The 24063-nt window shown below is 43.7% G+C and overlaps 1 long non-coding RNA gene across 1 annotated transcript in view; it reads left to right on the top strand.

The window, feature by feature from the left end:
• LOC140630914 (uncharacterized) overlaps window positions 1–23535 on the top strand; it is a 95208-nt gene extending 71673 nt beyond the window's left edge. The window contains exons 2-3 of the long non-coding RNA XR_012028593.1: window positions 22069–22234; window positions 23070–23535. This is a non-coding gene — a long non-coding RNA (uncharacterized lncRNA). The remainder of the gene's footprint in view (window positions 1–22068; window positions 22235–23069) is intronic.
• The last annotated feature ends 528 nt before the right edge of the window (window positions 23536–24063 follow it).

Here is a 24063-nt window from a genome sequence, read left to right as displayed (position 1 = left end):
GCAGTGCAGGCTGTGGGTAGAGTTGACCGCACAGGCGGGTCAACCCAGCATTTCCGGGTATGAAAGCTACCTGTTGGTGCTCACCTGGGGCATAACCCTATTACGGGTTTCATTTATGATACTGTCTTCTCCTTTGGTCTAGAAACCACAACCTCAGTTGTGGTGAGTAAGAGTCTGGAATGTAGAGCCTCACAGACCTGGGTTCCAGTCTGGACTCCAACTGTGTGTCTGCAGCATGTAACCGAAGCCCCCAGAGCCGCAACTTCCAGATATGCGAAAGGGGGAAATATGGCATCTCACAGGGCTCCGGCAGAAACATCAGTGAATGCACGGAGCCTAAGTTATGGGGGACACTGGGGGACACTGTATCTCTCCAAGAGTCCCCAAGAGAGGGGAGGGCCTTTCCCCTTCCTTCTTCTGAGGGAGTCCACTTCCCATACAGATGCTGCAATTGGAAAGCTTCTTTCCAACCACAGAAAGGAGACTCTGGGGTGGCATGGGGATACTGCTTTTCTGCCCCTGGCTCACTGGGGGTGTGCAACTGTGGTGGCCCTCTAGAAATTCTGAGGGCTCCCCTTATGCTGACAAAAGATGAAAGAGCCCATGCCCTGGAAGACCTCATGGAGCTGCCTCTTTAACCAGCCCTGGTCTCGACTACCCATGGAGTTCTTATCAAATGAGATAATAAACCCCCAGGTTTTAAACTATTTTCAGTTGGGCCTTCTGATGCTTGCTATCAAATCTCTGATACAAAAGCATTTTGCAAAGGTCCCTTACAAGAACTTGGTGATATTAACTATCTTTCTTCATCTTGATTTTCACTAATCACTCAGGATGAGCTACTTCTAGACATCCTGCCTAATTTAAACAAAAGACCCAGGTGGTCTAGACAGGCCTCCCTCTCCTCCTCCTCCTCCTTCCCCAGGCCCCCTGCGTCTGTGCCCATTAGCCTCTAGAGAAAACAGAAGGAGGAGGGAATGTTTTGACTGGTTATCTCAACACACCTTAAATCTTCACACATCCCCAAATGAAAGATCAAATTAGTCTTTGCACAAAAGCAAAAGAGAATTGGATTATTGCGAAGGATCCCCGACAACCAGGGATTGTTGGCAGCATTCTAAAATGAACAATCTTATATTAAAAAAAAATAAAAAAATAAAATGAACAATCTTGAAAGAAATGAAAATTCCAGGAGAATTTGTGTCCTCACCCACATCGTGGTGGAAAGGTTACTCCAGGTGGCAGTATTTGTGAAAATTCGTGTGTATCCTCCTGCATTCTGTTTGATCCAGTACAGCGGTCCTGGAGAGTTGGTGGGGGCCCAGTGGCGACTAGAATTCTTGCAAAGGCCTAGGACTAGTATTGCCTGCCTCTCCCCCTCCCCTTAGCCCAGCTCCCGGTCATCCTGCCTACCTCCTTGTACCAAGAATTAAAACGACAGCCTGACTGTAACTTAGGTACCCACCAATCTTTTTGTTTTTTTTTTTCTTCCTTGGCCAATAGTGTTGTGTTGTTTTAGAATTACACTCTTGGTTAAATAAGATTTTTATTTATTTATTTTTTTTTTGCTCCGGTTGTAACTCAATCTGATTCTCATTTAAAACAAAAGTAAATTTCCCAAGCCAAAAAGAACAACGTGCACAGTAAACAAGAAAAACAATCTGGTTGTCTTGTGCACATTTGGTTTTTGCAAATAGCATTCTCCCAGATGGAAAACCTGGCTTCCCACCTAGGACCTCAACTCAAGTGGGATTTGGGTTTGCTTCTAAAACGTTGTATCTTGGGATTTCAAAGGGCTCAAGGAAGCTTTTTTGGCATGGTGGAAATATCTGCTATCTTGATCCTGGTGGCACCCACCCTGATGACTATATTTATATGTCAAAACTCACAGAAATAGAGACATAAAAAAAAGCTAACTTTATCGAATGTAAATTTTCAACCTGATTTTAAAGAAAATATAGTACTTGTGGTAATTTCTCAGGCCCAAATCTACCCAGTTAGAGTAAAATCATTTCACTATCTTTTATAAGGGTGTTGAGGTGGATTTTTCCTTATTTTTTAAGCAATATCTACAATCAGTGTGGATTTCCACCTCACCATCCTGAGATCAAGAGTTGTGTGCTCTACTGACTGAACCAGCCAAGCATCCATACATTCTTTCTTTCTCTTTCTTTCTTTCTTTCTTTCTTTCTTTCTTTCTTTCTTTCTTTCTTTCTTTCTTTGTTAATGTTTTCTGTATCTTTTTATTTTATTTTTAAAAAAGATTTTATTTATTTATTTGTGAGAAAGAGAGAGAGAGAGTGCACAAACAGAGGGGAGGGGCAGAGGGAGAGGGAGAAGCAGGCTCCTGCTGAGCAGGGAGCCAATGTTGGTGGGAGGGGCTCCATCCCAGGACCCTGAGATCATGACCTGAGCCTAAGGCAGACCCTTAACCAACTGAGCCCCCCAGGCTCCCCTCTTTACCTCTTTTTAAATCTGTCTCCCAAATCTTTTCCAGGAAATTGCATTTCAGATGCTGCAAAATGGAGTTCACTATGAATTCATTGTGAAATGAATGTTTATTTATTTATTTTTTTTAATGAATGTTTATTTTATTTTATTTCATTTTTTTAATGTTGTGTCTTGTATCCAAAGCGAGAGGGTAAGGGCAGTCTTGAAAGGAACACATTACACAGCTAACTGAAAACATGGTCTCCTAGAACAATTTGTTTGATCTAGGACACCCCCTGAACAAACACTTTAGAGTGGCCTAGCTCTAAAATAATAGGAAAATCACGTCCCTTTTCTGTTTTCAGTTTCTGCAGCTATAAAATGTAGGGCGGATGAGTTGAACCTCATTGTACCAACCCCAACTGCTGGTAGCGCTGCCTGAGAGAAGTCCAGTGGTCTGCCCCCAAGCCGTCCGGTGACTCTGGCCTCCCAGGCTGGCCATGGTGTCTGACACCTATGTGCCTTCTTGGGAACTCCTAGAAGACGATCAGCTCCGTGAGGATGGAGACCTGTGTATTTGGTTCCCTTCTGTGTCCTGAGTACTTGGCACGGGCGACTTGGGTGGCATTCAGTGGCTAGTGCTACAAATGAATGAATGAGTATTCCGGGTTATTTATAAGGCCCTTTGTGGCTCTAAACGTGCCAGGCAGTGGGTGTCAAGTCAGTATGTTGTGGGTTCTCTCCAAGAAATCTGCCAGAGACCTCACCACACACACACACACTCTTCTCCCTACTGTCTTTCATTGGGTTTCCTTTCACTGACCTCAGATTTAGACTGTAATTAAGATAGAATCACCCCCAGGTGGTATAAAATTTAACACTGGTTATAATAATGTTCAAATTTCTCTGAATGAAAACTCTCAAGGCATTTTTGTATGAGGGAGGCTGAGGTATAGTGTTGCCAGAGGTCCTGGATGGAATGAGGCTGGGGGCGGTGGGCAGGGACTAGATTCCAGGGGGAGGAAAAGTGCAAATCCTGCCAATTTGACAAGTGTTTCCAGGGTCTGCCTTGAGCCCAACTGCCCACCCTGAGTTGAGGGATTCCACGTGAATGATCCTGTATCTATAAGCCGCAGCAACCCAAAGTGTCAGTGAACACCTTGGCTTCACCATGTTGTCAAATGGATCCACCTCCAGTGTAAGGTTCTATGACTCCATAATATATACACACCTGTGTGGCCACCCTCCCGTCAAGATAGGGATTTCCATCACCCTCCAAATTCCCCCATAACCCTTTGAAATTCATCCCCAACTGGGGGCCCCAGGTGACCACTGATCTATTTACTCTTAATATAGATTTGCTTTACCTCTTTTATAATATCAGATAAATGGAAACCTGTCTGGCTTATTTCACACGGCATGATGCTTTTGAGACTCAGGGGTGGGCTGTTCCACGACTCAGTAGCTCATTTTTTAGTGCTGAGTTGTGTTCCAATGTGGCTTTTGCTTAAGGAAAAAGAGTAGGTTTTTATTTGTTCTACAGCTTAAGTAACCAATCTCATTTGGCTTGATTTTGAGTAGAACATTACTGTTTTTTTATAAAATGATACCTTTGATTTCTTCAAGAAATACAGAAAAATAGAAAAAGGTGGTAAAAATTACCTGTTATTTAAACATGTAGGGATAACCATTGAGGAAGTTCTAGTATTCATCCTTTTTTAAAAACATTTTTTGGGGTAACACCTGGGTTGCTCAGTGGTTGAGCATCTGCCTTTGGCTCAGGTCATGATCCTGGGGTCCTGGGATCGAGTTCTGCATCTGGCTCCCCGCAGGGAGCCTGCTTCTCCCTCTGCCTGTGTCTCTTCCTCTGTCTCTGTGTCTCTCATGAATAAATAAATAAAATCTAAATTTTGTTTTTAAATTTTTAAGTCATCTCTATACCCAGAGTGGGGCTCGAACACACAACCCCAAGATCAAGAGTCACATGCTCCACTGATTGAGCCAGCCAGGCACCCCTAGTATTCATCCTTTCAGACACTTTCCTGTGTGTATGTATGTGTGTGTCCATGTGTGTGTATGTCCAGACACACATTTTTAATAAATGGGATTATAATATTTTTCTCTACCATAATCTTTTCTCTCGACAACTCGTTGATTGATAAATATAGATTCACAATATTCCATTGCATGTATGAGCCATATTTATTTAATCAGTTGTTTGGAGGGAACATTGGTAGTTTTCAAATTTTTGCTAAATGTAAAAGCTAGAATTATTCCACCAATACACCTTTGACTCTTCAAACATCGTTTAAAAGCTCCCATGATAGAATTCCCAGGTCAACCAATATTAACACATCATGTTTGGAAACCTACAAAGAACTTTCCTGTAAGATTATACCACTAGCAGTAAGGCTTGCATGTTCCTTTTTCATGTGTTTCCTGGATTTGGGCAATATTTTAAATGTTTCCAGGAAGTACAAATAACAAAAACCCCCATCATTTGTGAGGTTCCCATCTTGTTTCATACCTCTGAATCGAATGATCTTCTGTTTCTATAAGATTATTAGGAGACTAGATATCTTCTTTTTAGTTTTACCCTTGAAATGGATACAAGTCTATCCCTTAACGCAAGCCCGCTTTTCTCCACTTTTCCCACTGCCACTATTTTGCCACTAGAGGGTGGAGATGCTGTAGAAACATAATTTTAAAACAGGGACCCTTGGGGGAAAGACAGACAGAAGGCACTGTTAGTAATTAGGATGAGACATCAGGCCTAACCCAGGATGGCCATTAGCACCCCGGGATCATAATTAGCACATTGGAATGGTTGTCTTGTGTTGAGATACCATTTAGAATGATAACCAGTGATAACTGTGTAGATTTATGATACCTGGGTTATGTTTAGAGTTGTTCTAATAATCCCAGAAAGGCTCTCAAAACAGTATTTTAAAGTTTGAGTTCATTTAAAGATTAAGTATATTGCATACAACACATTATCCCTACACCAAGACCAAATTAACGTATTGGTTACCCCAGATTTGCAACCTAAGAGACAGAAACTCAGGATGAAAGAAGGTCTGCTATGATAAGAAAAGGTAAGGATGCCTGAGTGGCTCAGCGGTTGAGCATCTGCCTTCGGCCCAAGGCGTGATCCCGGGGTCCAGGGATCGAGTCCCACATCGGGCTCCCTGCATGGAGCCTGCTTCTCCCTCTGCCTGTGTCTCTGCTTCTCTCTCTGTGTCTCTCATGAATAAATGAATAAAATCTTAAAAGAAAAAAAGAAAAGAAAAGAAAACAAAAGGTAGACCTAAGGCTTCTTACCCAGTAGCTGTGGCTTTAATTCCTGTATTACTCAGAAGACCAGGGCCATGAAGCTGAGCAGGAGCAGAGCAGTGGGAAGCGTAGCTGTGGCTTTAATTCCTGTATTACTCAGAAGACCAGGGCCATGAAGCTGAGCAGGAGCAGAGCAGTGGGAAGCATCTTTCTCCACGAAGGTGCCCTAAGTGCATCTCTTCTCTGCCTGTTTCCCCACATCCATTCCTCCTCCCAACAGGCTCTGAATAAGAGGGTGTCCTCTTGCTTCCTTTTCAGACCCCAGCCCACCATCAATGACCGCATCCATTAAAAAATAATATTCTCTTTTTTAAAGATTTTATTTATTTATTCATGAGAGACACACAGAGAGAGAGAGAGAGGCAGAGACACAGGCAGAGGGAGAAGCAGGCTCCTGCCTGATGTGGGACTCGATCCTGGGACTCCAGGATCATGCCCTGGGTTGAAGGCAGGCGCTAAACCGTTGAGCCACCCAGGGATCCCCCAAAATCATTCTCTTTGACACTAAATCCCCCCATCTCCAGTCCTGTTCGGACCCTCTTTCCCTCTCTCCCCGCAAATTAACCTCTCGGTGAATTAGCTAGCCTTGGTGGAGCCTGATTCCTACCCTTTGCTCCTTGGTGAGGGACACTCTGCTCTGTCCACAGGTAGGCAGAGAGGAGGTTTTCCCAAACAGCGCTGTCTTCCACACAGATGGAACAAATTCAATATTAAGCATTTTACAAACTTATTTGTAAGAACATCTAGCAGCCTCATGAGATTGGGCATGGATCCAGGGAAGGGAAAGTGCGAGGGGGGGTTCACTTCATAAATAGTGATAGAGCTAGTTGGGTGTGCCAGGCACTGTTCTAGGAGCTGACGAAGGCATGACGAATTAATCCAAATGGTAACGCTCATGTTGCTTACATCTGGGTGTGGAACAGAGACAATAAACAGTTGGCTGATAGAGCTTTAGGGAGTCAAGGGAGAAGAATCAAACCCCTGAGCAGGGAGAGGGATGGGAGCTACTCATCCCTAGGTGGGGTGACCATGAGCATATCTGAATGAGGAGGAGGCATGAACTATAAGATACAGGAAGCATGTTCCAGGTAGAGGGAATGACAAGGTCCATAGCTTGGGAGTTGGAACGTCCTGGCAAGCGGGAGGAAAATCTTAAGAGGTAACCAGAGGCAGGGATCTGCAAGGGCCTCCCTGCCGTGGCAGGACTTTTGCATTTTATTCCATGTGTGAAGGGAATCCACTGGTGGGTTGAGAGTGAAGGTGTGATGTGAGCTCTGGGATCTGACTTGTGTTATAAAAGGTCACTCGGGTGGCTGTGTGGCAAGAAGGAGAAAAAGAAAACAAAAGTTGCTTTGCATAATTCATGCTGACAATGAGCACGCATGAGAGGTACAGTTAACTCAATTCTGCACAAGAAGTCCATAAAGGAAGGAGGGAAAGGGAGAAAGAAAGACCAAAAGAAACCCTAAAATGTATTCCGATGGCCTATTTGTCAGTGCCATGAGATCAACTGTACGTTCTTCCTATAGATTTTCCCAAACCCTTCATAATCTTGCTCATCTCCCAATGCTAAACTGTTTTCTGGTAAATTCTCCAGTAAGCCTCAGTGGTCCCATGGTATTAAACTTCTCTGAGGTGCTTCCTAATCCTCAAATGTTTGCAGCTGTAAGTTTTTTTTTTAAAGGTTTTATCTATTTATTCATGAGAGACACACAGAGAGAGGCAGAGACACAGACAGAGGGAAAAGCAGGCTCCCTGGGGAGACTGATGCAGGACTTGATCCCCAAACCTCAGGATCATGACCTGAGCCAACTGCAGAGGATGCTCAACCACTGAGCCACCCAGGCGTCCTGCACCTGTAAGGTTCTTAAAGATGGGCCAGTGCCATCTCTTATCGCACATGGCTAGTCTGACACAGAGGCCTCCCCTGGCTCAATCCAGAGTCTCCGGATCTAACACAAGTGCTTACAATTTAAATTCAGAACTAGAGGCCCTGGCAAAGACGGGGCTGCTTTTTCCATTTAAGTTGGAATTTAAGTCAAATGAATTGAAGAAAATATATAAATGTGTGGTGAATAAAGAGGGCATGATAGTATCAAGAGACTCTAGAATCGAAGGACAATGTGTCTCTGACATTTGCTAGTTTATGCATTATATTCTGTTGCCACGTGCATCAGGGCCTACCCAATGCCTAGATGGAATCAGGTTGGCCTCCCCTGAGTTGTGTGAGAAGCATCTCAAGCAGTGCCCATAGGAGACTCAGGGAAACTTAAGCCAATTCCATTTTTTTAAGGCTCAGGTATATTTTAAAATGCAGAGATTTTGAAAATATGCATGTGCTGTAGGATAGAGCAAATGAGTAAATATTCTGATATTGCTAGGAACTAGGGCTCTCACAGTGGGAGAAGGAATATAGAAATATGGAATAGAGGAAAATAAGAGAAAATTCTGTAGTGTTGGATTTGGGTTTGAATTGAAAGTATCACTAGAAATTCATTATGTAAGGATACCTGAGTGGCTCGGTGGTTGAGCGTCTGCCTTTGGCTCAGGGCGTGATCCTGGGGTCCTGAGGTCAAGCTCCTTTCTGGGGGCCTGCTTCTCCCTCTGCCTGTGTTCTGCCTCTCTCTGTGTCTCTCATAAATAAATAAATAAATAAATAAATAAATAAATAAATAAATATTTTTTAAAAAATAAAATAAAAACTCACTATGTAGATATCATGAGCTCTGTCCACTGAAAGAGCTGGGAAGCAAAGCAATGCAAAACAAAAAAATAACCCAGTGGTAATTAGCAAACTAAACACCCCAATCTTGTTCTCTAAATAGAACAATCTCTAATCTCTAAAATAAATCATGACTTCCCTACTAAAAGATCTGGCTGAGACAAAGCACTGGTGAGTCTAGAATATCTTCCTGTGCCAAGAGTGATGAAGTGCTCAAAGATGGAGGTGTATGAAAGGACACAGTTTGGAGGAACCCCACTGGCCACATCTGGGACGACAAAAGCATCAGAAAAAAAAATGGCAAAAATGGATGCTAACACTAGAATTTTTTTTTTTTTTTTGAGTTAATGAACAGTTAAGTAGAGGGCAGATGGTAGGAGCCAGGTTTGTCACTGTTGGAATGGAAGGTTGTAGATAAGCTAGGGGACGAGGCTAGAACTATCCATGTGGTAATGGGTTAGAGTTGGAAACATCAGCATGTTTTCCCTTAATGTTTAGCTTAATGTCCACACAGATGATTATGTACAGAAATATTTATAAAGCGGTTCATGGGCACCGGTTGGTAGACATGTATCTATTTCCTTTCTCTGTCAGTGGAGAGGGTCTAGGAATAACAACATCCCAGTGGCAACGAGCACCTCTGACACTGGATCTTGGATTCTAACTTCATTCTCCAGTAAGAGGAAGCAAGGCTCCTTGGAGAAATGATGGATTCTAGGACTCAGGTAGAAAATATACCGGATAAGCCAGAGCTTCTTGTGCCAGAAAGTAGGAAAGTGTCCAAAACAAAACAAAACAAAGCAAAACCTTACCAAAAAACCCACCATGAATTAGGTGGTGGGAGAAGCAGCAGCAGCTAGGCAGCCCCAATTCCAGAAGACTCTTGGTGCACCTGGCCCACCACCCAGATACCCAAGGGGAAGGTCAGCTCCACCCAGGGGGGTAGCAAAGGAGGGGTGCAGAAGGAAATCTGCGAGTTGTCAGCTACCAATGCTCCTGCAACTGTGGAAACTAAGCCAAAAAAGGTGGCAGGAAAGGATAAACCTTCAGACAAAACAAAGTGCAAACAAAAGGGGGAAAGGAGAGCAAAGGGAAGACAGTCTGAAGTGGTTAACTGAGGAATGAAAGAAGACTTACCTTGCAGAAAATGGAGAAACTAAAAATGAGGAGAGTCCAGCCTGTGAAGGCGCCAAGTCTGATGAATATCATATACTATGTCTTATCGGTGGTCACTGCCTCCCTCCTTATACAATCCAGAGGAATAGCTTTATCAATTATTTTGTAAATGCAAGAATTTTAGTAGCTCTAGAAACATTTTTAAGGAGGAAATCCCGGGGTGCCTGGGTGGCTCAGTGGGTTAAACATCTAACTTTTGATTTCTGCTCTTCAAGCCGCACATAGGGCTCTGTGCTGGGCATGGGAGTCTGCTCAAGATTCTCTCTCTGCCTTTGCCTCTCTCGCTCCTCCTTCTCTCCCTCTCTAAGGAGGAGGAGGAGGGAATCCCATCTCATCCCATTTTTTAAGCATAAATGTTTTTTGTTGTTAGGAGGTAAAATCATTTGCTGGTTGTTTATTTCTTGATACAACCAGAGCAGATGGGGATTTTGAGTATAAGAGGCTTTGATTATCTTGGGTGTCAGCTTAACATTCCATAGATGGTGTGGTTTTTATATCCTATAATACCAAGCATATGAAATAGCAATTTGCAGTCAGTCATGCATCTAATATATCTTGAAAATTTTAAATTACTTCTATTCCCTCTTGTTGGTAGAATTGTTTCTTAAATTAAGCTACCCCTTAGGGGTGCCTGGATGGTTCAGTGGTTGGGCATCTGCCTTCGGCTCAGGTCATGATCCCAGGGTCCAGGATCGAGTCCCATGTCGGGCTCCTTGCATGGAGCCTGCTTCTCCCTCTGCCTATGTCTCTGCCTCTCTCTGTGTGTCTCTTATGAATAAATAAAATCTTTAACAAAATCAAAAAAGTCACCCCTTGATCTTGGCCCTCTCTGTCAGAATTTTGTGTACTCTGTAATATTTTGGTCTTGGTAATAAAGTTTTCTTAAAAACTTTGTTAACGTGGGATCCCTGGGTGGTGCAGTGGTTTGGCGCCTGCCTTTGGCCCAGGGCGCGATCCTGGAGACCTGGGATGGAATCCCACGTCGGGGTCCCGGTGCATGGAGCCTGCTTCTCCCTCTGCCTGTGTCTCTGCCCCCCCCCTCTCTCTGTGTGTGACTATCATAAATAAATTTTAAAAAATTAAAAAAAAAACTTTGTTAATGTGCTGCGCAGGTTTGAAAATTTGCATTTCATGCGTACAGTATTAAATTGTGAACTGGGACACCTGGGTGGCTCAGTGGTTGATCATCTGGTTTTGGGTCAGGGCATAATCCTGGGGTCCTGGGATCAAGTCCCACATTGGGCTCCCTGCAGGGAGTCTGCTTCTCCCTCTGCCTATGTCTGTGCCTTTTTCTCTTTGTCTCTGTATCTCTCATGAATAAATAAATACAATATTTAAAAAAAAATACATAAGTAGATGGATAAATACATAAATAAATCGTGAATTAATGGGACTTAACAATTTAACAGCCCTATCAACAATTGAAGATATTCCTACTTGATGTCCTGTTAAGGAAAATTTGCCCCTAAATTTTAAGCTGCAAGGTCACTGGAATAATTTTAAGTATCACAACTGCTTGATAGTTTAGATTTTCAGTATGTCTGTTAAGAATTATGTACAAATTGGCACGTCCATACTGATCCCCAGAACAATCAATACAAATCCAATTATAAAAGAATTTCTTGAAGCGCATAAAAAAAATCTACCACAAAATTGTCAGTGCACTATATTGTACACTCAAACTAATAAAACACTTTAAGTCCACTATACTTTATTTTTTGATTAATTAATTTATTTTTGAGTAGGCTGTATGCTCAGTGTGGAGTCCAATGCAAGGCTTGAACTCAGGACCCTAAGATAAAGACCTGAGCTGAGATCAAGAGTCCCTTGCTTAACCTACTGAGCCCTCCAGGTGCCTCAAATCAACTACACCTTAATAAAACAAATAAATAAATGCAGTATTCTATTGTTCAGATTTCACAATTTGTATGTACAAAGTGATATTATTGTTTAAATAATTAAACTATTTATTTTTTTAAAGATTTTACTTACCTATTCATGAGAGACACAGAGAGAGGCAGAGACATAGGCACAGCGAGAAGCAGGCTGCCCCCAGGGAACCAGATGTGGACCCCAGGATCACAACCTGAGCCAAAGGCAGATGCTCAACCACTGAGCCACCAAGGTGCCCCTAAACTTATTCTTATATTAAAAAAAAAAACCCACAATGATGAGAATATATCAGAGGCATCCAGGAAGCAACTGAAAGAGACACACACACACACACAATGGTCAAAATTGAAATAATTTGTGCAAAAAAAAAAATGAAGCAGTATTATTACCCAAAGGATAAAATGAATATCATGAGTCCATGATCATGATATCAATATTAATTGGTATAGATAAATAATTGAAAACTGTTAAAAGATAAATTAGGGCAAAATAAGAATTTCTTAAGAGTTGATTTTAACTAAAATTGATTTGAATCAGCAAGCACCAAACCAGAAATGGTCAGGAGGGCTCCACCAGCAGAAAATCCAGAAGAGGCAGTCAGGAAATTACTGATGGCTTCTAGCTTAAAGCCTTCTTGGCTGTTTGTGATTGGTTGGTTGTCCTTAGGTTTCAATTTTGTAACCTTGAGGCATTTACAGGTGGAGATTTTTGGGTGGCTTACGTGGGCCACCACATTAGAATCACCTCAGTCTGATGGTCTCCTTGCTTAATTAATTTAATATGACAAATAAATGAGAGGAGAGACAAATTTACTGAGCAGACAAATCCAAGTAATTTTTATAGATAATCCCCATTTGTTGATAATATCTATCTTTGGTATGTATAGTAATAGCATTGTTGTTATTAGGAAAATGTTTGTAGTCTCAGAAGTTACATAATGAAGTATTTAGGGATGAACTGCCATGATTTCTGCAACTCAGTTTATGATTCAGTAAGAAGGAGAATGTATATGTGGGGTGTAGAGGGTATGTGTGTTGAAATCAGAACAGAGAAAGACAATGACAAAATGTTAACAGTTGATGAATTTATTATTTAATTTATTTTTAAAATTTTATTTATTTATTCATGAGACACACACACACACACACACACACACACAGAGGCAGAAACACAGGCAGAGAGAGAAGCAGGCTCCATGCAGGGAGCCCGATGTGGGACTCGATCCCGGAACCCCAGGATCACGCCCTGGGCTGAAGGTGGCACTAAACCACTGAGCCACCTGGGCTGCCCATAGTTGATGAATTTAATGAGGGATATATGTTCGTTGCTTTATCTTTCAAGTCTGGAGAGTCTCAATTTTTCAAAATAAAAATTGAGAAACATTAATTCCACAAGTATGAAGTATTTTATTTTATTTTATTTTATTTTATTTTATTTTATTTTGGTTTATTTATTTAAGTAATCTCTACCCCCAACATGGGGCTCAAACTTATGACCCCAAGATCAAGAATCCCTAGCTCCTCTGACAGGGCCACCTGCATGGTACAGTGGGTTAAGCCTCTCACTCTGGGTTTTGGCTTAGGTCATGATCTCAGGGTCATGAGGTGGAGCCCTGTGTCAGGCTCCACACTGAGCACAGAGTCTGTTCGAGAGTCTCTCTCCCTCTGCTAGTCCCCACTGTGTGCTCTCTCTCTATCTCTCTCAAATAAATCAATCTTAAAAAAAAAAAAAAAATCACTGGCTCCTCCAACCAAGCCAGCCAGGTGCCCCCACCAACATGAATATTTTAAATGTACACATTTAACAAATGAATAGGAGATAATTATGCTAAAATAGGATTTCAGTAGGATTTCAACCAGTAATTAGAGAATCCATAAAAAACAATTAGTCCATGGTGCCCGATAGATAGCGTGTGTGATCTACTATGGGCAGCTTTGAAGTTGTATGAAGAACATCTTTTATTACCATGAAATTATCTTTGGGGCCATTCTTTGGGTGGAACAGCAAGGATCCAAATTTGAGTCTCTTCATAAGTGTGAACCCTGAGCCATATTCTATCTGGTGTAGCCTGAGATCTCAAGGCACTGTTTACCTAGGCAAATCTCTCCCACACTACTCCCTGCCCTAAAGCTCTTTTCTCCCAGCCCAGCTGGGAAATCCCCTCCCATTAAAACATTCCTGCAAGGCACTGATGGCCAAGGCACTGAACACTGTACAAACACCCCTTTTGGGGTGTGTCCCTAATCTTTTTCTTTCACTGTAGCTTAGTTTGCAAAAGTACCCGTTTGAAAGACACAGGGGGAATGAGAGCTGGTAATGTCCACTGGAGGCAAAAACCCACAATGGTTCATGGAGGGAGCCTCCTCTGTGCAGACAGACAAGGAAGGATGGACAGCTGGGCACTTGGGGCCCCTGTGGGGCTGGTGGAGCAGGGACACCAGAGCGAGAAAGGGAACGAGAAGGGAAAACTGAGCAGAGGTGCCCTGGCCTCACTGACCTGACTCTACTCCAGTTGCCTTTTGGGAAGGAATGAAGTTGGGGGGCTGGGGAGAACCTCCAAGTGAGTAGTCGCAAAATTTCCCCCTTCCCTTTGCTCTCTTACCTGCTCTGCACTGAGCAGTGCTAACTCCTGTCACAGTGTCCTGCCTGGGTAACTGGTCTGTGCTAGACCTCAAGCCTCAGCTCACTACCCACCTGCCCCCAGTCCCAGCCAATTCATGAGGAAGCAGGTGAGCACAGGTTAGGGTCAAAGCCACCTTTACACCTTTCCATTCATTCTCCAAGGCCGGAGCAAATGGTCTTCGAGGAGAAAGAACCCCTCGCATGTTCCCCCAGCAGAGGCGCTAGTCCCTGGGGAAGCAGAGGGATGAGGTAGGAAGGCCTGGAAAAGACTGACATTCTAGCATCATCAGTTTCATTGTTCAGCCGGACGGCACAGTAACAGACAGCCGTTGTGCTAATATCTATATTTTAGGTTTGCCTAAAATAGCTCGTAATAAATTATGTTTTAAGTGGGCCTCATACCTCCCTTTTTTGTTGCAAACTTTGGAATGCACGAGGCTGTGCTGGTGTTACTTCAACCCTGGGAGCATATTGCCAAGAAAGACCTTGGCTTTGGAGTTAATTAGACACCAAATCTGAAATCTGTACCAGCTACTAACTAGTCTTTTGTGCCAAGCACCCTATCCTCTGTGCTTCCATATCCCAGTCTTTAAGAGGGAGAAGTTACCTGCTCCGCCTACCTCTCAGCAGGATCATGCAGAAAGTCCTATAAAAAACATAAAGCAACGTATCAATGCAAGTCATTGTGCATGGTATTTGGGATCAGGACTGTCCATGGTACTAAACGCGTAATTGCTGGGTTTGGGGGGTTATTAGCTGATTGCTTTTGCAGGTGTGAATGATGGAGAGGAAGGAGACCATTGTTCCAGAACCATAAACTGGGTTAGTACTCCCTACTCACTACAAGGTATGTGTTATTCTCCCTATTTCTGTTCTTCATTCTCTGTGAGTCTCTGCAAAATACCAGCGCCAGGGGCGATGAAATAGTTCTCATCTGTCATCTTTTGTGTGTAATGGGGAAGACAATCAAAGAATCTTCCCCCTAAGCAAGAGTAAACCATTTACTTCTAAAAGTAAAACACGTTGAAGTCGTCTTTATCTTTCCCTAAAGCATTTCACCTTCACAAGTACGTGCGCTGGAGCCGTGGCTGTAAATTCACACTAATTTATTTTAAAAATGCATTGTGATTTCTAGCCAGATTGAAGTCACTCTTAAACAGCCATTCTGGGAAGAGGTACTTTTTGCCTAGGATCTTAACTTTGCTTGAAATACCTATGAAACTCTTCCAGGGTGGGTTGCAGAATCGATTTACAAACCACACAAGAAAATCCATCCCATGAGTCCAAATGGGATTTCAGACCCGAGTAGTAATACCCAAGCAGACCACCCACAACACTCAAAAAGTAAACTCTATGTTGTTTCTGGAAAGCAAAGCTCCAAACAAAGGAAAAAGATTGGACACCTCAGGGGGGTATTCAAAGAATCGACCTTGGGTTCTGAAAAGTTTCCAGAACTTTCTCAGCAGCAATACCAAATGAGGACAACCCTGAAAGCAACGACTCTTATCTGGATGTAAAAGTTTCGGTCCAGATTCTTCTGAAATTGAGCTTTTAAACTTTATAACTATTAAAGTCGTTTTTCAAAGCATAATCTAATGAGAGCATCAGTGCTTTTTACAGCTCAGAGATTGAATCAGTGACAAAATGATTCTGGAATTTGCTTTGGGGGCAAATAAGCCCTGAGATGAATCAGATTGAGAGACAACAGGGAGAATGAAAACCTGGGGGTTTGGGCACAGGCGTCATGTTTTTAATGTAAGAAACTAATTGTGGCTTGGAATTTTGATCAGGGCACTGTTATGGGATTTTGACTCCATGCTCACTGAACGACTTAGGATTTCATTTTTTCTTTTTGTCAGAATTCCTTCTTGTCATGTTCTGCAATTTACTCTGCATTTCAGCAGACCCTGCTGAGTTGTTGAAATATCTCTCAAAAAAAAAAAAAAAAAAGAAATATCTTTCACTCACAGAATTTTAACTGGGAAAACGATTAGTATTGTGACTGAAATAATCCCCAGTCATGGCTCCATTTACTTCCAGAAATAGCACTAACATTTGTTTTGAGTTTTTATGTTCTTATGCAATAACTGAATTATTGATTATTAATAACCAAATTATTCATTATTTTCTGGGGCTTCAGTAGTACACATTTCTGTTTTTTTTGTTTGTTTGTTTGTTTTTTAAGATTTTATTTGTTCATGAAAGACACAGAGAAAGAGGCAGAGACATAGGCAGAGGGAGAAGCAGGCTCCCTGAGGAGAGCCTGATGCAGGACTTGATCCCTGGACCCCAGGATCCAGATCTGAGCCAAAGGCAAATGCACAACCATTGAGCCAGGTGCCCCAGTACCAGACATTTCTGAATGATTATTTACATTTACCTTTTAAGCAGTTTGAATGTCCTTTAATGGCATTTCTATGGAAAAGCAAATAAATTGAAGAGAAAGCGAATATGAATAACTAGTAATAAAAAAACGATTTCAAAGAAATGAGAAAATACTATTTCCAAATAACCCACCCAAAAGCGAATTAAAAAATTCCAGCAGTTGAAAACAGCAGCAGCAAAAGACCAAGCAATCAGAAAAATCTTCATAACTGCGCCTCTTATAAAGAGGTTAAGTGTGTGTGTGTGTGTGTGTGCGCACGCACATGAACATACATGAAGACAAGGAGATTGCACTGTATTGCATGAGCGATCTATCAGATTCGACAGCCTAACCTCAGCCCACCCACTCGGGGCATCAGGGCAGGGCTGGGTGATCTTGTCTGACCTCAAATGCTGCCAGGGAAAGTTTCACCCAGGACAAAGCCTGACACTGAAGGTCGGCTTGTTAAAGTACACCATAAAACTTTACTGTTCCTTCTGGAGACCTGGCTAAGCCAACCAGATAATAAAAGACAGATTTATAGGCCTAGCGCCTGTTGTACCTCAGTCGTTGGGAGTTAAGTACTTGGACTGGCTCCTCGATGCTTTCTTGGGTTGTGGTATTCTTACTGGGCCAATCAAACATAATGAAGGGGCAGGTGGGACGGCTCTCTCGTCCTGTGCCCTTTGGTCACCTGGACTTTGTCAACTCTCAGCTCCTGTTGCAGTGCTCTCGTTTCACCACATTGCATTTCCAAGTCTCATTTGTTCCCTGGGCCCTCCAAAATTTCTCTCTGCAGCTCCCAATGAACTTTCTAGATTTAGTGAAACCAGCCATAGATGCAGAAGAGGACTACTCTTCCAGTTAGGGGTGAACCGGAATATTGGGTTCAGTTCTTACAGACTGGAAGAAATTTGGGAAACCCTGCCCTTTGGGGATTCCTCCTTCCTTCCCTCTCTTCTCCCTTGCTTGCTTGCTTCCTCAACTGGAGCATCAGGTCTGTCTCTGAGAACTCATTTGTGTGCTAGGTCTCCATTGAGTCTCTGTCTGATTCCCAAGATGTGGTCCCATCTTTCTTCTTTTCAATCCAAGCAGTTGGGTCTCCACCTTTCTCTCTATCTTGGCAGGCTGGCCAGTGACCAGCCTCTGGAATTCCCTTCCTTTGCTCTCGTCAGTACACATTCTGAGCCTGGAAGCCCTGTTCCTGACACCTGGATGGTGGCCCAGCCAACCTGCCTCATGTTCTGGGTGTTGCCCACCTGCTCTTGCGGCCTCTAGAGCACTGACCCTCATTGGTGATCACTGTGCTCTGCTGAGCCCGGCAGGTAGCCCTGGTTTGGACCTCCCAGATGGTGGCTCACGTACAGAAGCCCCTCCAGCCATCTCTTGTACTAACATTTGGCCTGCATGGTCATCACAGAAATGAGCAAATGTTTCATGGCAAATTCCACCATGTTAGGAACCGGGTCTTGCTCAGCATCTTATGCCCAGGCCCTAAATGTTGGCTTGGCCCAAAATAGAGGCACTCAATCTTGGCTCAAGGGTGGGTGACCACTACAATGATTGTGTCCTCCCCAGGGCCTACAGCTGGATCCCTCATGCAGGAGTTGTTGTTCTGCTTGAGTAACTCTATATAGCCAAGCTTCCAGATACCAACAATTAAATCACTCAGAAACAAACATTCGACGTGCGTATGTACATTCATTCCTATTATGAATATGTACTTAGTGTTTTACTGTGTGTCAGGTCGTCCTAGGTGTAACCTACATGAAAGTTGAAATTTCATGGTTCCTAGGAGAGGAATTTACTGTCTGAAGTGGTGCTTCTTAAACCTTACCATGCACATGAATCCTCCGGGGGTCATGTTAAAATCAGATTCTGTTCTGGGGGACTGGGCTGCGGCCCAAGAGTCTGCATTTCTACCAACGCCCACAGCAGATTCTGAAGCCTCCTGCAGTAGAAGGGGTCACTGGTGGTCCTTAAAGCGTGATTGCTGGACCAGTAGCTCCCAGGACCATCTGGGAGCATGTTGGATATGCAAATTCTTAGACCTCATCTCTGAACTACTGAGCCAGGAACTCTGGGTGTGCGCCCAGTGAATAAGCCATCCAGGCGATTCTGATGCATGCTAAAGCTTGGGAACCTCTGGAGCAGGGTCCCCAGTCCTGGCTGTGTGTTAGCATGACCTCGGGGAACTTCTAGAAAACACAGGGTCCCCAGGCACCTGGCTGGCTCACTTGGAGGGCCGTGAGACTCCATCTCAGGGTGGTGGGTTTGAGCCCCACATTGGGTATAGAGACCGCTTAAACGAATTAATTAATTAAAACTTTAAAAACTTTAATTAAAACTTAAAAACTTTAAAACTCTTTTAACTAATTGAAACTTTAAAACCCCAAGAACAGGGGTGCCTGGGTAGATCAGGTGATTAAGTGGCTGACTTCTGATTTCAGCTCAGGGCATGATCTTGGGGTTCTGGAATTGAGCCTCTCAATGGGCTCCAAGCTCAGTGGTGAGTCTGCCTTATGATTTTCCCTCTCCCTCTGCCACTCCCCCTCACTCTCTCTGTCTCTTTAAAAAAAATAAAAAGGGATCCCTGGGTGGCGTAGCGGTTTGGCACCTGCCTTTGGCCCAGGGCGTGATCCTGGGGACCCGGGATCGAATCCCATGTCGGGCTCCCAGTGCATGGAGCCTGCTTCTCCCTCTGCCTATGTCTCTGCCTCTCTCTCTCACTGTGTGCCTATCATAAAACAAAACAAAACAAAACAAAACAAACAAACAAAAAAAACCTTAAAAAACCCAAACAGGGCAGCCTGGGTGGCTCAGCGGTTTAGTGCCGCCTTCGGCCCAGGGTGTGATCCGGAGACCCGGGATTGAGTCCCACGTTGGGCTCCCTGCATGGAGACTGCTTCTCCCTCTGCCTGTGTCTCTGCCTCTCTCTCTCTCTCTCTCATTCTGTGTCTCTCATGAATAAATAAATAAAATCTTTAAAAAAAAATAAAAATAAAAAAGATAAAAATAAAAACCCCAAACAAACCAAAACAGCACCAAAAACAAAACACAGGGCCCTAACCTAAATCAATGGGATCAGAATCTATGTAGATGGGGCCCTGGCATCAGGTGTATTTGCTTATTTATTTATTTAACTCTCCAGGTGACATTAAAGAGCAGCCAGGCTGAGGACCATGAGCTAGAGGGAAACTGTCACATCAAGAGACAATAGAATCCAACGTCCCAAGAGCTACTACCGGTTAGAATGTCCATCTGGGGAAGCCAGGGGGCTCCTCAGAGGAGGAGACACCTTTGAGCCACCTCTTGATTTTAGCCCCAGGGCTTGCCAGGGGTACAAACAGGGACAAAGCTCTCAGGCAGAGGGCTGTGTAGACTCCCAGAAGCAGGAAGCAGTGACGTGGGTCCAGGGCTTCTCTAGACCCTGGTTGGTAAGGGCAGAGGAGACAAAGGGAAGTTGGCTGGTATGGGAGGAAGTATGGAGCTGGCACCAGAGAGGTGGGCAGGGGAAGGTTGTGTTCTGTGTGATCCAAGGCACAAATACCTGGGCACAAACACCCAGGAAAGAAGGCAACTACCTCCAAAAATCTGAACATTGCCCTCATCAGCTGTGCCTGGATGATAGCAAAGCGCCTTCTCACTGGCCCCCTGCTCTGGCCTTCCAGCCCATCTCCCACAATGCTGCCCTGTGACATGTGACCACAGTCCTCCCAGCTTGAAAGCTTTCATCTCCCCCCCCACCCCCAAGAGAATCAAGGCCCTTGGAACTTCGAGCTTCGGGTCCTGCTTTCCTCCTCAACTCCCTCTTATGCCCTCTGCCCAGTGGGTCTACATAACCAATGACTCACGGATCCCCAGGTGGTTCCCCAGGGCTCCCTCTTGCATCCACACTGGCTCACTCCTCCCCAGTCATGGTTGCCTACTGTTGTGGGCTGAGTTGTGTCTTCCCCAAAAAAGATATGTTGAAGTCCTAACCCCCAGTATCTCAGAACATGACCTAGTTTGGAAAGAGGGTCTCACAGAGGTAATCAACTTAAAATGAGATCACGAGTGAGCTCTAATCCAATCCACCTGTGTCCCTATAAAAAGGGGAAGTTTGGACACAGAGACACACTTGCAAAGAGAGAACACCATGTGAAGATAAAAGCAGAAGTTCGAGGGATGCTTGTACAAGCCCAGGAGCACTTAACATGCCAGCCACCCAATAGAAGCCAAGCGAGCACATGAGGGAGTCTGAACAAATTCTCCCCCACAGCTCTCAGAAGGAAGTAACATTGCCCACATCTTGGTCTTGGACTTGTGGCCTCCAGACCTGAGAGACAGTAAATGTCTGTTGTCTATGTCACCAGCTAGTGGCATTTTGCTATGGCAGCCCCAGCAAACTGGCACAGCGACTCCGTGTTCTATTCCCGAAGCTTCCGGCTGTTATCTCTATGCCACTGGGTGTATCATCTACTCCCCAGCTCCTGCTTGAGAAGAGGGCTCCATCTTCCATTTCTCCTCCCTCACTACGTAACTCAGGGCAGTTAATGGGCCTTTAAAGATTGGAGGAGGTAGAGGGTGCTATTCCAAAGAAGAGCAATAGGAGTATTCTGTGCAGCTTCCAAAAGTTCTATCAGAACAAGAAGTGGATGCTTCAATGTAGCAAATGTATTTCCAGGGAGGAAAACATCCTTAACTTCCCTCTTAAGCCAAATGGTTGAAGTCTGTTTTTTGTTTGAAATTTGTTAACAATTTTCTTATAACATGCATTTTTCATACAAGAAACATATCAAGTTTGTTGTTTTTGTTTTGTTTTTTAACTATTGAGTGGTAGGGTTACAGGTAGGGTTTACTTTTTATATCTTTCTGTATTTTTTTTAAAGGTCAGTACATTTAATTTTTTAAAGATTTTATTTATTTATTCATGAGAGAAACAGAGAAAGAGGCAGAGACATAGGCAGAGGGAGAAGCAGGCTCCCTCTGGGGACCCTGATGTGGGACTCGATCCCAGGACCCTGGGATCATGACCCGAGCCAAAGGCAGACGCTCAAACTGAGCTGAGCCACCCAGGTGTCCCTCTTTCTGTATTTTTTTAACTCTTGAAAATCCTTATTTTTATAATTAGCAAAATGGCAACAGAATAACTAAATGGGCTTTTGCTAAAATTAGGACTTTTGCCATCCTCCCACTCCCTTTCTATCTCCCACCCCCTTCCCCCTCCCCCAACTCCTGCTATAAAGCCAGGCAGGAATCAATCCTCCTCCATCAGAAGCCTCTGACACCTGTCTGAGCTCCAAGAAGCTGTCACCCTCACCCTCACTGGTTTACATCTAATTCATTTCTTCTGACATCTGGTGACTCCACCCACTTCTCTGAATCCCCCAGAGCATCTTTTTCCAGGTGGCCATCCACGAAAATGAGCGGAATGAAACCAAGAATACACATTAGCTGCTCAATCGCAACTCCTGGGTCTCCTCATGGCAAGGGCTGACATTGTCTCCACTTTGAAATTTCCCCTTCTCTCTCTCTCAAAATACAGTTGCAGCGTCCCACACTGGATGGCGGAAATCCCCTCCTGGAAAAGAGCCAGGTAAACCAGACCAGGAAACTGGCTGAGCTCAGAGCTGCAAGCCTGTGTCTGAAGGCCACGGAAGGTGTCTGGGGCACTGTGGTTCCGGGTTCCTTTCAAGGCAGTGTCTGGATGGGTGAGTCAGCTCAGCTTTTCCAGCAAATGACCCTGGTATGTTATTGCTTCCCAGGACAACCATCTTTAAAAAGCAATAGATGATACTTCCATAATGTGCAACCACAGGGGGAAAGTGGGTGAGCAACACAGGGATTTTGCAGCTTCCTATGGATCTATAATTATTTCAAAATAAAAAATTTAAAAAAAAAATAAAGGAAAACACCCCCAGCTGGCTAGCTGTAATGACGCATCCTGATAGAGGTCATTATTTTGGATTCTATCCTCAAAATAAAAGAGACACAAAAGTGCCTGAGTGAATTAGGCATTGGGGTGGGCTTCTATTGTATCCATTTCTCTCTATCTTTTGATAGTTTGTTTTTGTTTTTGTTTTTCCTCGGTCTTTTCTGGCTGTTTACCACACTACAGTAGAGACAATATGATCTGCTTCTAAGTTGCGGGAGATGCAGTTCCATCACAGAAATAAAGAATCCAAACTCTCTGAAGCACAAGAGAAAAAAAAAAGAACAATTCCTCTAGTATTCCTTAATTCATATATTTTGCAGGTGCACCAGGAGTCTTTGCTATTAAAAAGCAAACATACAAAAAATACCTGGTTGATTCTGAGGACGGAAGAAGCCAAGAGATTAGGTGTTTGAACAGCAACAGGGTCAAATGACTTTGGTGTGAGGCTGGTGTTATGGGTTGAATTGCATCCCTCCCAAAAAATGTTGGAGTCCTAACCATCTGTAGCAGTGAATGTGACCTTATTTGGAAATAAGCTCTTTGCAAATGACCGAGTTAAGGTCATTAGGGTGGGCACTAATCCAATATGACTTGTGTCCTTATACAAACAGGTAACTTGGATCTACAGACAGACACACACACCCACAGTTGCCTTGGGAAGAGGAAGGCAGAGACTGGGGTGATGCTTCTAGAATCCAAGAAGGCCAAAGATCGCCAGCAAATCACCAGAAGCGAAGGCAGAGGCACAAACAGATTCTCCCTACAGCCCTCAGAAGGAATCAACCCTGCAACCTCGATCCTGGACTTCCAGCCTCCAGAATTATGAGGCAATAATGTTCTATTATTTTAAGCTATCCAGTGTGTGGTCCTTTGTGATGGCAGCCGAAGCAAACAAATATAGCCCAGCCTCCACCGCGAGCCCTTGGCAGATTCCTTTCCTTTACAAGATGTCACCGGTATTATCTAGGGCATCTACAGCCTGAGATAGCTGTGAAAAATAAAAATAAATTTTGATTAGGCATATGTCATTTGAGGCACTGGGATAATAAATATGAAAATATTTTAATAAGTATAAAATTACAGAGCATGAGATCTTATGATATCTTTTACCTCAGCGGAGTCATAGAGAAGAAATGGATGAAAGATGTAGGTGGGTTAAGAGTTAGGGGCAAGTTCGAGCACATTCTTTATAGGACACGACTTTTAACAGCACTCCCTGTAACAATAATAATACCAGGAGCTACTGAGCGCATACCATGGACTACATGCTTTATGTCATGATCTCATTTAATACCTATGGGTCCCCAATGACATGGGTGCTGCTATTATTCTGGCTTTGGACACAAAAGAAATTAGGATCGGGGGCACCTGGGTGGCTTAGTTGGTTAAGCATCTAACTCTTGGTTTCAGCTCAGGTCATGATCTTAGGGTCGTGAGATCAAGACCAGCATCAGACTTTGCGCTGAATGTGGAGTCTACTTAAGTTTCTCCCTCCCCCCCTCCCTCCACCCCACCTCCTCCAAAAATAGGAAATTAGGATTAAGTAACTTGTCCAAGTTTGCAGGACTAGATAATGGTTGCACCACATCTCAACCCTTGCCTCTG

The sequence above is a fragment of the Canis lupus genome, chromosome 1 (genome assembly GCF_048164855.1).
Source record: "Canis lupus baileyi chromosome 1, mCanLup2.hap1, whole genome shotgun sequence".
Classification (NCBI taxonomy): domain Eukaryota; kingdom Metazoa; phylum Chordata; class Mammalia; order Carnivora; family Canidae; genus Canis; species Canis lupus.
The sequence above is the reverse complement of the archived record's forward strand: the minus strand, read 5'-3'. Positions and strand labels throughout refer to the sequence as shown.